Raw genomic sequence first — 16,040 nt, forward strand, 5'->3', positions numbered from 1 at the left:
GGACAAGGTAAGTGGAGAGTCAGGGAAGGCTTCCTGGAAGAGGAGGGGTACTTGATAGAACCCTTAAATACAGGCAGAACCTGAATATGGGTAAAGAGACAGTTAAGGTGGATAAAACAAAGGCAGAGAACCTGGGAAGTGGGGGCCCCGTAGAACCAATTGTGCTTGGCTCAAATCAGACTGATAAAGGGTGTCAAGTCTTGGGTGAAAAAAGTTGGCTATTTCCACCACTCCCTGGGATTCAAGGAGAATTGGCTCATCAGTTGCTGTAAAATATTCTAAAGCTTTGGTCAATAATACTCCACTGAGAAGGAAAAAGAAATATAGAAAAGCTGTCCAATACTTGTTAATCTGAGGGGGAGAGATAGTGCTGTGTACAGTTTTAGCAAATTTTAAAAAATGGTTTGAGAAGAGAGTAGCAATGACATTTACATTAGTTGTAGCTAATGTGCATTGATTGGATTAAAATATGACATTATGACTTTGGAAAAAAAATGGCCTCTGTTAGAAAATGAAATGTCATTGCTTTAGGGAGGGGATGGAAAGTAAAGTAAGCAGCCTGGATTCTGCTTTGTCTGAATGCTCTGGGGTTAGTGGGAGTGGGGTCATTGATTTCTGCTCTTTTCCTGAAAATGCATTAATGAAACCATTTTAAAGTTGAACAGAAGCTATCTGGGACTTCCCCTTCCCTCCCCACCCCCACAAGGATGTATTATTTGTACATGCATAACGCATACATCCACAATGCCCATCTCAACTAGTTGTAAAAGTACAGTTTCTATGCAAAACAATTTATCCATTGCAAGGCACAATTGAAAAATGTCTGCTTGTTTGTACAAGGAGCCGTGCTCTGTGAATCAATGAAGATAATAAATTACAATCACTGTCACTTTCAAAGCCACAAGGCTCAGTCCCAACCTATGCCACAGATGCAGCTGAACTGAATGCCACTGTCTTGGTGGGTTAAAGAACCCAGGTGTTACAGGGATTGAGTTCCCTGTGGGTGGGCTTAGGGTGCTGTGGGCAGCTGCTAAATTCTGGGGTGGTATCACTGAATGAAAAAAACAACATCTCAATCATAAAATATCCTGCTATCAGGTGAAAAATACACATGCTCTCTACACTGCGTAAACATTTTTTTTTCTGAGCTGAAGACTCAGATAAACATAAACATTGAAAGGAAACCTGCTTGAATGGTTTTTTTCTTCCTAATTATGTAAATATGTATTACTCATTCCCTTTATACTTCCTGGCTGCTGGCAGCTCATACACTTGAGAAGGTATGTTTTATTCAAAAGAACAAAACAGGCAAGGACCTGAGACTTTGGTGAATAGTAAATGATTTTGACTTGGCCTTTTAGCTCATTATGAATCTTTAAAATGGTGAAATGTGCTCTTTTTTTCTTCTCTGCTGAACTCCCCAGGTATATGCTGAGATGATGGGGTTGGAGCTGGGGGGTTAATAATCAAAAGGGAATGCTAGGTTTGAAAGGAATCTTAAGTTCAAATTAAAGAATATAGATGTGCTTCTATCCAACATTCATTCCATCCATCCATCCATTCATCCATCCATCCATCCATGCATCCATCCATCCATCCATCCATCCATCCATCCATCCATCCATCCATCCATCCGTGTTTGCTTGTTTTTGTAATGGTTAAGATCATAGGCTTTGGAGCCAGACAGCCAGAATTGAAAACCACCTCTGCCATTTAAAATCAGTGTGATATTGAGCAGCTAGGTCCTTTGAAGACTCAGTGACCTCATCTAAAAAGTTAATATCTACCTTTCAGGTTGAAATAAATGAATTCAATAGTATGTCAAGAACCTAAACTTTGTGTGATGGTTAGCATCAATAAACTTTCAGTAAATGTTAGCTCTAACTATTCGTGCTTATAAGCTACTCTATTCGTGCTTATATAAGCTACTCTGTGTCATACTCTGGATGTGTGTGATACAAATCTGATACAAAGCTATCACTCGAGAGCTTTGTAATTTTATATGGGAGATAAGATATGTAGGCATGTGACTTTAGAGTAAGGCTGGCAATGAAGAGATTAATAAGAAATGATCAGATGTTAGTTCAGAGTAGGTCAATCTACTTCCAGCTGTGGGGAAAGGAGGAGGCTCTGGGGAAAGGGTGCCAAAATCCTAGAGCTGGATTTTGGGGATATGTAGAGTTTATAATAGAAGAGATCATCAGGGGAAGGATTCTGGCATGTATTGTCTACCTATTATCAATTTGCTACTCTAGTGGTACTTCATGTACACTATTTGACTTAATCCTCACTTCAATTTATGTCATAATTGAGTGACCTATAGTGATTGATAATTTTACACTATTGTGGTGTGGCTTAGAGAGATAGAATGACATACCCAAGTTTACACAAACAGGTTTAAAATCTAGTTAACACATCAGAGCTTCTAGCACAATATAAGCACCCAAATAATAGCTAGACTATTTCTTTGAGAATAAAGAGGATAATGATGAATATGAAGCTAATGATGTGGTGAAATTACAGATCCATTTTAGTTTTGTCTGACTTCGAACACTTTATTCTTTCAATGAGCTTTGAAAGTGGAGAAAATTCTGAAGCAATCAGTTGAGGAGATGCTTGCATAAATTGGTGGAGGGAATACTTCTTATTGCAGGGGATATTTAGACAAAAATGTCAGCAATAGGAAATATCTTAGAGATCATACACCTTTATAATTTCAGATAGAAATTTGAGGTTCAGAGTGGCTTAGTGACACAGCTAGATAGAAGAGGATCTTGGCTAAAATGATAGCCTTGAGTTCTAAACCTACAGATAATCCTCTCCTAAATTATAGATTATCAGGGTTTTTCTTAAGTTTAGCTCTACCTTCTATCTCTTCTCCCCACTAATTATTCTGCTAACACAGTGCTGTCCAAATGAAAGAGTACAATTCACAAATATGAACAACACAGGTTATTTAAAATTGTTCAATAGCCATATTTTTAAAAATAAAAAGTAATAGGTAAATTTTATTTTAGCAATGTATTTTAATCCAATATATCTAACATATTATAAATATGTTGATATAAATTATTGAGATAAATTAAATGTTTTATATTTCTTTTTATTTAAAAAAAATTCTTTATTGATTAAGGTATTACATATGTGTCTTTATCGCCGCATTGCCCCCCCTCCCCTCCAACTCATGCCCTCACCCCCTGTTGTCTGTGTCCATTAGTTAGGCTTATATGCATGCATACAAGTCCTTTGATTGATCTCTCCTCCTTACCCCCATTCTCCCTTCCCTTCCCTTTGAGTTTTGACAGTCTGATCTATGCTTCTCTATCTCTGGATCTGTTTTTGTTCATCTATTTATGTTCATTATATTCTATACTTGAGTGAGCTCATGTGATATTTATCTTTCTCTGACTGGCTTATTTCACTTATCATAATGCTTTCCAGTTCCATCCATGCTTTTGCAAATGGTAAGAATTCCTTCTTTTTTACTGCAGCATAGTATTCCATTGTGTAGATGTACCACAGTTTTTTAATCTACTCATCTGCTGATGGACACTTAGGCTGTTTCCAAATTTTAGCTATTGTAAATTGTGCCGCTGTGAACATAGAGATACATTTATCCTTTCTGATTGGTATTTCTAGTTTCTTGGGATATATTCCTAGAAGGGATCACTGGGTCAAATGAGAGTCCCATTTTTAGTTTTTTGAGGACACTCCATACTGTTTTCCAGTCTGCATTCCCACCAGCAGTGCAGGAGGGTTCCTTTTTCTCCACATCCTCGCCAGCACTTGTCATTTGTTGATTTGTTGATGATAGCCATTCTGACAGGGGTGAGCTGGTACCTCATTGTCTTTTTGATTTGCATCTCTCTGATGATTAGTGACTTTGAGCATGTTTTCATATGTCTCTTGGCCTTCCTTATGTCCTCTTTCAAAAAGTATCTATTTAGGTCTGTTGCCCATTTTTTATTTGGTTGGTTATCTTCCTTTTGTTAAGGTGTATGAGTTCCCTGTAAATGTTGGAGATTAAACCCTTATTGGTGATAACATAAGCAAATATGTTCTCCTATGCAGTGGGCTTTCTTGTTGTTTTGTTGATGGTTCTTTTGTTGTGCAAAAGCTTTTTATTTTGATGTAGTCCCATTTTTTTACTTTCTCTTTAGTTTCCTTTGCCCTAGGATCTGTATCAGTGAAGAAATTGCACAGCATATGTTTGAGATTTTGCTACCTATGGATTCCTCTAGTATTTTTATGGTTTCCTTTCTTATGTTTAAGTCCTGTATCCATTTTGAATTAATTTTTCTGTATGGTGTAAGTTCATGGTCTAGTTTCATTTTTTTTTGCATGTATCTGTCCAGTTTTCCCAACACCATTTATTGAAGAGACTGTCTTGACTCCATTGTATGTTCATGCCTCTTTTGCCAAATATTAATTGAACATAGTGGTTTATGTCGATTTCTGGGTTCTTTATTCTATCCCATTGATCTATTATATATGTCTGTTCTTGTGCCAGTACCAGGCAGTTTTGAGAGCAGTGGCTTTGTAATACAGCTTGATATCTGGTATTGAGTTTCCACCTACTTTGTTCTTCTTTCTTAGGATTGCTGCAGCTATTCAGGTTCTTTTTATTATTCCAGATGAATTTTTGGAGAGTTTGTTATATTTCTTTTTCATGCTGAGACTTCAAAATATATTATGTATTTTATAATTACACTGCATCTCAACTTGGACTAGCCTTATTTCAGATGCTCAATAACCACATGTGGCTACTCAACTGCACAGCATAGCTCTACCTCATCCTTAGGCACTCAATGACCCCCATTACAAGGCTTTCAATCAGTGAACACTTCTGAGCTTTAAAAAGAGTTTCTTCTTATTGATTTGTAATCTGATCCCTATAACATATTCACATTTTGCCCAGTTCCACCTCTGGCAACCATATGCACAATGTTTGTTTCTCTTCCATGGTGCAGAACTTCAGAGGGTGCTCATGTCATGAGTGAATTGTTATATTTCAACACCAGTGGTTCCTTCAGTCACTTTTCAAGGACAGGGCTTTGGACCCCTTTCTCATCCTATACTCTGTTCTAAATGTGGGTTTGTTTCTTTTTTTTGTTCATTTTTTTCTTTGTGTGTGTGTTTTTTTTTGGTTTTTTTTTGTCTTCTGGGCACAAATGAACCTGGTTTTCCAACGGAGGCCTGGTCAATACAGACAGGTCTACCATCTTCTGCAATTTAAACATTTCATTACTTCTAATACACATTTCAAAGAATTAGCTTTTCTGTTTTAACCTTATCATGTTTAGATGGTATGTAGTGCCTCTTAAGTGTCCCTAAACATATTCTTATGGGTACTATCTAAGCTCTGTATCTTCTACCTTGTATTTATGCCCATGGTGTTTGGATTACAGGGTAGGACTTTACTTTTACTTTTTTCATTTCCTGTAGCTAAATCCAGCTTGTAATTCTGACCTATTAAGATATCAGGATGTTGCTTCTATCATCTTGTGAATTTTCTATTTTTTTCTGCTTGGCATTCTAAACATGATAAGCATATCTTCTATAGCACCATGAACAAAGTAGTTAATATGCAGTTTTGGGCAGAAGCTGGTACAAGAAGTTTCTTTTGTGATTCATATCGTCATATCTTTTCAACTCACCCTTTTCTTTTCTTTGTTTCCTGTCTACTCTTTAATGAACAAAGAAGTTAAAGACCAGGATAGTTGAGTTAGAACTCTGCATCAAAAGCCACTTGAATAATTTCATTGGTCAGTCCTTAACCATTGAAAATCCTGACCTCATAGCTTCTGTATTTTCTTCCATCCCTTAAGTTTTACTACCTTCCCTCCAGCTCAGTATCACATTGCATTATCTGTTCTTCTTTGCTCTCTTCTTCTTCCATCTCTGATACTTTAAGTACCAAAGACCAGTTTTCCAACATAAACCTTCCATTCTTGTAGATCACTAACTCCCTCTTCAAAACTGGGTATGGGCCTCTCTCTTTATAAAAAATTGTTTAAGTTTTAAGACATTATAAAAGTTGAAAATAGCATAATAATCCTGTGTGTGTCATATGTACTCAAACCCAATCTTGCTTCATTTTACTCATTTTCTCCTCTATTATTTTGAGGCAAAGTATAGGTACCATATCATTTTATGCTTAAGTATTTCTGAATGTATTTATAAGTAACTAGAGGCCTGGTGCATGAATTTGTGCACCAGTCAGTGTCCCTAGGCCTGGCCTGTGGGATTGGGCTGAAACTGGCTCTCCAACATCCATTGAGGGGTCCCAGATTGTGAGAGGGCGCACTATCAGGGCTGGGGAGGGATGCAGGAGGTTGGCCAGCCAGAGAGGAACAATGGGAGGGCTCCAGGGCATGTCTAGCCCATCTTGCTCAGTGCTGATATGTTAGACACCAGCAGCAAGCTAGCCTATTGGTTGGAACATCTGCCCCCTGTTGGTCAGTGCATGTCATAGTGAGTGGTGGAGTGGCCTTAGCATATCATTAGCATATTATGCTTTGATTGGTTGAATGGATGACCGGATAACTGGGCACTTAGCATATTAGGTTTTTATTATATAGGATAAGGATTTTTTTAGAGACACAATTACAACATCACATCTAAAAGTTTATGATAATTTCACATATCATCATACATCCTGGGCCACGTTTCTAATGTCCAGTCAAACTTCTGAGAATATGATATGCTATGGAAGGTATTCCTTTGATCATAGCCTTGCCAGACAAAAATAAGAGGCTTTCCACTAGTTAATTAGAACAACATAATTCAAAAAGCCTCTATAGCTGTTATAAAATATATTGTTTTAGCCATTTCTCCATGCAGCTTGAAAGCAGAAGGCAAGGGGAAGGGTATTTAACAGTTTCATTTGTTCCTTTGGGAACACCAGTATGTTCTATTAGTGAAGTGTATTATAGCCCTGGAAATACTCAAGCTCTCCTTGGACCAACTCCTAGAAAATGTACGTGTGAACTGATAGGTTTTTGTGAAATCTTTATTTTTCCCAGCAGGAACAGAAATGTGTAGTTTCTTAACAAGAAGAGCAGTTTTCCTCAGGCTGTCCAACAGCTGAATTAGAGGATTCAGGAAGAAAAAAGTGAGCCCAAAGATCCATTTGGGTTTAGATAATTCTACCCTTTGTGACCAGTGAGTTGAGTACAATCACAGATCCTTCCTTCCTTCCTTCCTTCCTTCCTTCCTTCCTTCCTTCCTTCCTTCCTTCCTTCCTTCCTTCCTTCCTTCCCCAACTCTACTTTTTATTTATTTATTTTTAGATTTATCATAGGATGTTCCTCTACTGTTCTCCTGGCAGGCAACCATATGAGTTGAATTTAGCTCCTCAAACCAGCTTTTCTACCGTGGCCATTAGGACCCAGCATTACTTAAGTGAAGTCATTTTTGCCAGGAGCGATATGAGTCAAGTTGTCTACAAACGTGTAACAGTTTTATAAGGCACTGAGTTCATAATTTACTAATGCCACCTGGAAAGGAAGGAAGACTACTTACAGTGGCATTGGTCCATAGAGAGGTATGAGGCATACTTTTCGACATGCTCATCTTCCCCATGAAAGCATCTTATATAACCCCATTTGGAATTAACCTCTTTTTATTCATTCTGCCATTATATGTGGCTCTTTGATTAAATAATTTTAGTATTCTGCCTTTAATTACAGTTACTTTTATGGATATCTGTCTCTTTAACTCATGTCTCTATAAAACAGGGACTCTATCTTAGGCATCCATACATCTGTGCCCTGCACATAATAAACATTAACAGATAGACATTGAGGTAAAGGTCTAAAATGCATATTTCAAGATATGCGTTAAAATTATCCAAAATATAGTGCACAAATCCAAAATATAGATGCTTTAAGAATTCAATTTAATTATCATGTTAGCATCTACTCTGTAAAATAAAAAACAGTGTGATACATTGGGAGTTTACCATGGTCCAATACTATGTTAATAATTTGGTATATCATCTTACTTAATCTTCAAAGTAAATAAGTGACCTAGGAACCACAGCTATCTTCTTCATTTTCACAGATGAGGAAATTGAAGTAAGGCAGGTTAAGTCCTTGTCAGCTCAAGTTGCAGATGGGATGCTCAGCAACTAACCTGTCCAAATACAGAGACAATGCCAGAATCCTGTACCATTATTCTATGATAGCTTTCTAAGTTTTAGGCAAGAGATAACTTATTCGTATATATCCTGTCTTACATATGTCTCATATGTGCACATATATATGTGCTAGTTTCATAGAATGTAGTTTATATACACTTGTCCAGTTTCCCATTACTTGCCTATGACAGTTATCATAGCTCAGTACCTAAATGGTAAGAACATGTTTGAACTTAAGAACTGGAAGGGATCTCAGGAAGAATCTAATCTGAATATCTTCTCACATAGAGAGGTAAGGCGAAGCCATTTCACTCAGATTGAAGCCCAGACTCTTAAGGGTCTGCAACACTCACCACTCTCACTTCTCCTCCTCCTCCTCCTCCTCCTCCTCCTCCTCCTCCTCCTCCTCCTCCTCCTCCTCCTCCTCCTTCTCCTCCTCCTTCTCCTTTTCTTCTTCCTCTCTTCTCTGCTTGCTCTATAATGGCTTCACTGGCCTCCTGTGTTTCTCAGACACATCCCTTCAGGGTCTCAGTCTGGGTGTTCTCTTGACCTTGATTCTCTTCACCCAAATACCCAATGGAAGGGCCTCACAAATCTTTCAAGTCTTTTGCTCAAACCTCACTTCCTCAATGAGCTTATTTAATGATGTAACCTGCCCCAGCCCTGGCTCAGAACCTTTCCCCCTCTTAGCCTGCTCAACTTTTTATTTGTTTCATAGAACTCATTATTCCTTAACATACTACATAATCTACTTTGTTATGTTCATTTATTTGTTGGTGTTTTCTACTGAATATTTATTGGTAAGCTCCACAAGGACTGGAGTGTATATGATACACTCCAGTCTTTGATACATTTTCAAGTTCTGAGAATAGTGTCTTGAATGAAAGGGCTACATACAGATGCACATATAGTCAATGCCAGGATCTAAACTAGAACCTAGATAAACCCCTAGTCTAGTGTTTTTTTTTTCACTCTGCCATGCTAAGGATTGGGGTGAGAGAGGTGACCTGGAACAGCACCATCTGAGATAAAAACCAGAGACTGAACCACAGAGAAGACTTGCCACTGAATTCTTTTTCTAGCCTTTGGAGAGAACTTTGGAAACTTTATCTATCAGTGAAGGGAGAACAGAGAAAAGAGGAAGGTATTTGTTGAGAATCTACCATCAGCAAAGCTATACTAGCCTTTCGTGTACTTCATTGCATTTAATCTTTACAAAATATTATTTCCATTCTATATATATGAGAAAACTGAGGCTCAGAGAGTTAAGTAACACTTCTCTGGCCACAATGCTAATATCCAGATTCAAATATAAGAAAGTCTATTAAGACTCTTCAAGTGCTAATACTCGAATGTATTAGAGGTAGAATAGGTTGTGTTTTTTTTTGTTTTTTTTTTTAAGTGTTTACTAGTTAAGACAGAGGGATAAATAGTTATAGTAAGTATACAGGCTAAAATTAAATGAATTTTAATATTCATTTAACGTGTAATGAATTATTGAGTACCTGCTATATTCAAAAGGCCGTACCAGGAAGTTATGAGTAAGCTATCAATTAAATACTTATTAGTCCCTAATGTATACAAGTCATTGGGTAGAGATTGAGAATGCTGATATTGAAACAGATGGCGCCTATTTCCAAATAGTTCACAGTAAGGATCAGCTTCTCAATGACAAAAAGTTGAGGCCAAACTTAATGGAAAGGCACAATAGATAATCAATTTATGTAACGCATACTTACTGAGCACTTAACATGCTCCAGGCACTTTGGTAGGCACTGGGGACAAAATGAATGTGTTGCTCATGATATTTCCCCAGGGGTTTGGATTAGGATCTTACAGACAGACCACTTCCAGCTTTAAAAATATATGATTTTTTTTAAAAGTACATTTTGTCTGTAGAACAAAATATATTGTGGAAATTTGAGGAAATGTTTTTTCATCTTCAAAAACTATTTTTCTATTCAGCTAAGAAGTCATTATTGACAAATGAGTGGAGTTCTGACATATGTCTTGCTTATTTCACTTTCATCTTACTCATTCGCATAAGGAAAATATCAACTACATTCAGGTCAGACCTACACTTGTTTGTCAATTACAAATACTATTTGGTTACAGGTACAAGAATACCACAAACATCAAATGAAAGCATTTTGTGAGAATTTGTTGGCTATATGGAATTTACAATAAAGGGTATTGTGTATTTTATTAGTTTAAATTGTGTGCTGCACATTCTTTTTTTAAAAAAAAATATATGTTTTTATTTCTGAGAAAAAGGGAGAGGGAGAGAGAGGTAGAAACATCAATGATTAGAGAGAATCATTGATCAGCTGCCTGCTGCACACCCCCTACTTGAGATCAAGTCCACAACCTAGGCATGTGCCCTTGATCGGAATTGAACCCGAGACTCTTCAGTCCGTAGGCCTACACTCTATCCACTGAGCCAAACTGGCTGGGCTGTACATTTTAAATAAAATGTATATAAACCGCATGTGTGTAAATATACTAGTACATATTCACATTTTCTTCTCCTGGTTAAATGTTTATCAGCACACCATTGCTTACCTGCCCTTTGCCTGATACCATTGCCTCAATCTCCACTGAATGCCTTACCCTAGTGCTGTAGCTCCCTGCAGGTGCCACTGTGCTAAACCAAGCCAAGCCTCAGACAGAGGTGGTCTCTATTCTCTTTAATGACATGGGTACAAAGGCAATATTGCCTGTGCTTCAGTTGCTTACAGAGTTTTAGTGAACACTTTTCTTTCAGGTTTGACTCACAGAACTCCCCTTTCTCTCAACATGTGTCCAAGTGGTCTGGGAGAGAAAAGGAAGTTGGAGGAAAATGCTCGTTGTGTTAAAAACTGCTCATCCTCTTTACTGGCCAGGCTTTGCTGTATGTTGTCTACCTGAATTTTTCTCTCAGGACACTTCTTAATACTTCATATAAAGCTATCCTGGTGATTTTAAGTTACTAGTTGCCCAAACCTTCTTTGAACCCAGTCATGTCCCAGTGATACTGTCATTTTTCCAGGGGAAAGTGACCTCACCTTTCCATCCCCAGCACCTCCATGTGGCACAGTAGGCACTGAATAAATTATTGTGTAACAATGAATGTCATGCACCAGTAAAGGGAACACACCAGATATAGTAGCTTTCAATCAAGGAATTTCCATTAACCCATACGAGAGACAAGTTTTTCCTACCACCAGGAAGATCTTTGGTCTGGACCACATTTCATGCATGAAGGCTGTAAATGAGTTGGTGGTTTAATGGGTTCTGTCCTGATTGCAGGGCATGAGGGCAGGAGCCATGCGAATCTTCCTGTGCTCTGTCTCCTAGGTGATCTATGCACTCTGAGTCCCATTTTAAAGTCATCTTGCTTCAGTTTTTTAGGCTGCTGAGCCCTTTGCCTGGAAACAGTGATGTTCCTTTGTTCTGATATTTAAAATCTGCCTGCCCTCCTGCTTTGCCCGGGTTTTCATGACAGCTTTTGTAATATCTTTCAAGGTCTTGGTGTCAGTGGAGGCACTGTCATATCCCTTTCATTATCATGAGTCACAGGTTGACCCAGGATGTCCCAGATTGGGGAGGCAAACATCTTAGAAGGTGTTCAGGTCATTGCTATTTCAAGTGATAACAAGGGCTGGCAAGATCACTGAAGATGCAGGTGCTATGGGTATAATGCTCCCTAAAGTAAGGTAGTCTCTCCAACCTCATAAAAGTCCAGATCGTTCCCCCATTGAATACAGGTGAAGTCCTGATTAATTTTTTCCTGGCTTTCATAGCAATCAGTATTTTAACCTTGATTTTTGTATAAATAAATATTTAACTCCTACTCTGAACCAACCAATGTACTAGAATCTTTCAATAAAATGGTAAACAAAGTAGGAATGACCCTTGCCCTCTTAGGATTTATAATCCAGCAAGAAAAAAGGATTAAAGTAAGATGAGTACAATAAAATGAAAAACAGTAGAGCAAGTTCAGAGAGCAGAAGCCCAGCTTAGTCCTAGGGCTTAGGGAAGCCTTCTCTGTGGCTGTAACATTTACTCTGACATCCTGTGAGTAGAATTCAGCTGCAATAATGATTATTGCAAACACTTATATGGCCATTTCTATGCTGGACATTGATATTGGCCTTACTATATGCTAATTTAATCTTCAACCACAGGAGTTAAGTACAGTTATGATAAAATGGATTTAGAGTAACTTGCTAAAGGTGGTATCAGAACCAAGTTTCAACACAGCAGTTAAGTTCCTAATCCTTATTCTTAATGACTGTCTTAAATGTGACTTTCTTATGTATAAGATACACCCAAATAGTTTTTCATTGAATGAATGAAGGAAAGAAGGAGAAGGGGAGGGGTAGTGTGGAGAGAGAGAGAGAGAAGTGTTTCTAGGCAGAGAAATCAGCAAGTGCAAATGTCCTGTGGCCACAGAGAAGAGGGTGTGTTATATCATAAGTTTAATGTGACTATAGAGTGGAGAGGAGGCAAAACAAGGTGTCCTCTGGGGCTGAAAAGGCTGCAACACCCAGTGACTCATGTGAAGGATAAGCTCTGCGTATTGCTCAATTTTAGGTTGGGGAGAGGGACCTGATGAGATATATCCTGCTTTCACTTGGTCTGCAGTTTGGCGAATAAATTGCAATGCAAAAAAGGATGTGGGAAGAACAGTTATGAAGCTGCTTCAATAATTCAGGTGACAGATGAAAGATCACAGTGGTGGCAGTGGAGGAGGAGAGAAACGGAAAGGTTCAAGCTATATTTAGAAGGCAAAATCAACCCAAGCCTCCCCTCCTTCCAGATGTGTTCCTGTAGCATGCAATGTCTACTCCTGCTTCTGTACCTTTGCTCATGTTGCTTCTGGCACTTGGAAGTCCCTCTAACTTTAATCTGAACCCCTTCTTTTGTGCTGACCCCTGCCCAGGGCTGTTATAGTACTTGCTTCAGTCCTGTCTACCTGAAGCTGATCTTTGTTTCCAGTACCTGAATTTATCTTGTTTTCCCACATAGATGGGTTTCCAGAGTTGACAGCCAGCCACCACACCCTATGTTATTGGGCAGCTCTACAGCTGCTCTTGCTCTATGGCTCACAAATGTGAGGTGGTGTGGGCAGGAAATTCCTATATTGCACAGATCATGGGACTAAGCATTAGAAGTGCTCTCTGCACTAAGTAAAAACCCAAATACCAAGTTATTTTTGTTTTTCCATCTGAAAAATGGGTACAGTGCCCTCTACATTAACCATTTCCAAGGATTCAAGGGTGGTTTTAGGATACAATCAGATGATGACTGTGAAAATACTTTTTCACCTAAGAGTGCTTTATAACTTTATGAACTTATGAGTCTTGTAATTGTATAAGCCAATTACATGTATTGCCATAGAGAAATCCAATTTGAATGTGCTTAAAGACAATATGGGTAGCTAATGAGATAAAAGGAATCAGGGCAACTCTGCAGCCTCAGGAACTAGAACCAAAGACTCCAATGCCATCAACATCCCCCTTCGTACATCCCCCTCCCTCCCTCCCTCCCTCCCTCCCTCCCTCCCTCCCTCCCTCCCTCCCTTCCTCCCTCCCTCCCTCCCTCCCTCCTTCCTTCCTTTCCATTTCTATATAACACTTAGCCTCTCCTCTTTCTTCCGTACAGATGGACCTTCTCCACATGGCTAGGCATAGCCAAGGGAACACTGGGCTAATATTTCATTTCAGAAAAGTGAGAGGGGAAGAAAAAGGATAATTCTCAAAATATTGGTCTGGCTTGTGTCATGAACCCATCTTAGATCAAGCATTGTGACCAGAGACTGAAGGTCTTATAACTGTAATAGTCCCTTCAGCAGCCCAAACCAATAACTTTATGGTTGGAATCCCCCTCAAATGGGTTGCTTTTTAACAGAAAAATATTGAGAGTAATGCCAGACATACAAAACAACTTATGCCACTACAATTCAGAATGAGAAATGCTGTGGCATTGACTTGAGTAGGCAAAGAGAGTTGGTATGATTGAAAGGAAGCAAGAAGCTATATTAAACATAGCAGTATATTGCAAAAATTAAGACTCCTTGCACATAAGATATGCTGAGAATAAATGAGCAGAGATGACCTAAAAATTTCATCCAAAGACACCTGGATTGATATCAACTCACAACATAAGAAAAAATTTTGTTGAAGGGAATCAAGACAGATTGAATCTTGTAAGATGGTTGAGGGTAGCATGTTAGGAAATGAGAAAAAACACAAATAAATCAACATTATTAACATTCTTCCTCTGATGGAGATGGATTCTAATTACAAACAGAAGTCAGTTGATTGTGTGCAGATTTTATTTATGATCAAATCTGATTAGACAAATGATGACAAATGAAAAATAGTTGTAAATTGCCCAGTGATGAGCTCTGTGTTGCTAGGTAACAGGCTAACATGATTCCCAGTAGAGCTAAAGAAAAGGGAGGAATTAGGGGAATGGAATATTTCCCAGATCTGACTGTTTTTTTATAAGGGACTATACCATGTGCTAAGCTTTTTTGATTTCTACTTAGGTTTTTACATATTGTTTGCTAGTAAAGTGAAGTATCAGCTTCATTTCAGTTCTATGATGCAAACTTTTTCCCAAAAACTTAAATTCGGTGAATCGGAGATGAGCAGACTTAGAAAAAACATAATAATTGTCTACAAATATGTTTATTCAATTCATCAAATGTTCACCTACATTTTCCTAAGTGGAAGGAATAGTTCCAGACACCATAGAGTGCAGAAGAAAATTCACCTAACAGTACCTGTTCTTGTGAAACATGGGATCTGGGGCATGTAAACATTCAAAGACAAGACAGTGTAGAAATATGGGCCATCTGAGCTAGACCCATCAGAGGCTGGATATCTGAGAAATGATTAAAGGGAATACAGATGTTCAAGTCTCAGAAGAAAAGGCTTTAGAAGGAGTGTAGATCTGCTTTCAAATATAAAGGGATATTTTATAGATGATGAAGGAACTTTGTTTTGTGTGGCTCTTTGGGAAGCAAGACTATTAGTGAGTGAAAGCTCAGGGGCAGGGTATCTCAGTCTCAGAGGAAGGACTTGCAACCAGAGATGTCTCAAAGTGGAGTAAGCTCTCCTGTGGAGTTAGGTCTCCGACCCAGTAGTGACTACCTGTCAACAAGGACCAACTTTACTGAGTGACTTCATTGTGTGGTGGGTCATGAGCAAATGTCTTGTGGTTTCCATTTCCACAGTGTATTTTGCAGAATGCTAGCATTGTGATATGCCCTGTTACAAAAGGAAGAGAGCCTTGTTATTTTTAAAAAAAAATGTTCTTCACGTCTTGCAGACATAGGCTCTGTGGAAGGTATTTTGGGAGAAACTTCTATCTTGTATGGGAGGGTAGAGTAATAACTGAGAGTTCCGAGGTGAGTATGCCTCTCTCTTCTCAGATAACAGTAATGACATTCTCTTTCCTATGCTCCACTTCCTTCTAAGAAGGTTGTTGAGCATCTTTATTCAGAAGTGGGGTATTAAGGATGTGGGATTAGGGAACTATGAAAGAAACTCTGTGACGCGTCATATTTTAAGAAAAAGCAAGAAGGCTCAAACAAATGAAGGTTTAGATTGGTGGTCCTCCTACCTATGGCACACTTCCCAGGTGGCCTAAACATCCTACAGGAACCTCAATTTGAGTGAGTGACTCCCAGATTTCTATATGCATCCTGATTTCTTTCCTAGTTATTCACCTAACTACTGGGCAACTGCATCTGAAACTTACTGGTAACATGTATGATTTACATTACTTTTACTATTGTAAGCTTTATTCTCCCTGGTCATTGCCATTCAAAAATGGTAACATTGTCATCTCTCACCCAAACAGATATTATAGGCTCCCAGTTGACTTTCTTATTTCTACCCTTACTTCC

This window comes from Pipistrellus hanaki, assembly GCF_964339955.1.
Source record: "Pipistrellus hanaki genome assembly, chromosome: 5".
NCBI lineage: Eukaryota > Metazoa > Chordata > Mammalia > Chiroptera > Vespertilionidae > Pipistrellus > Pipistrellus hanaki.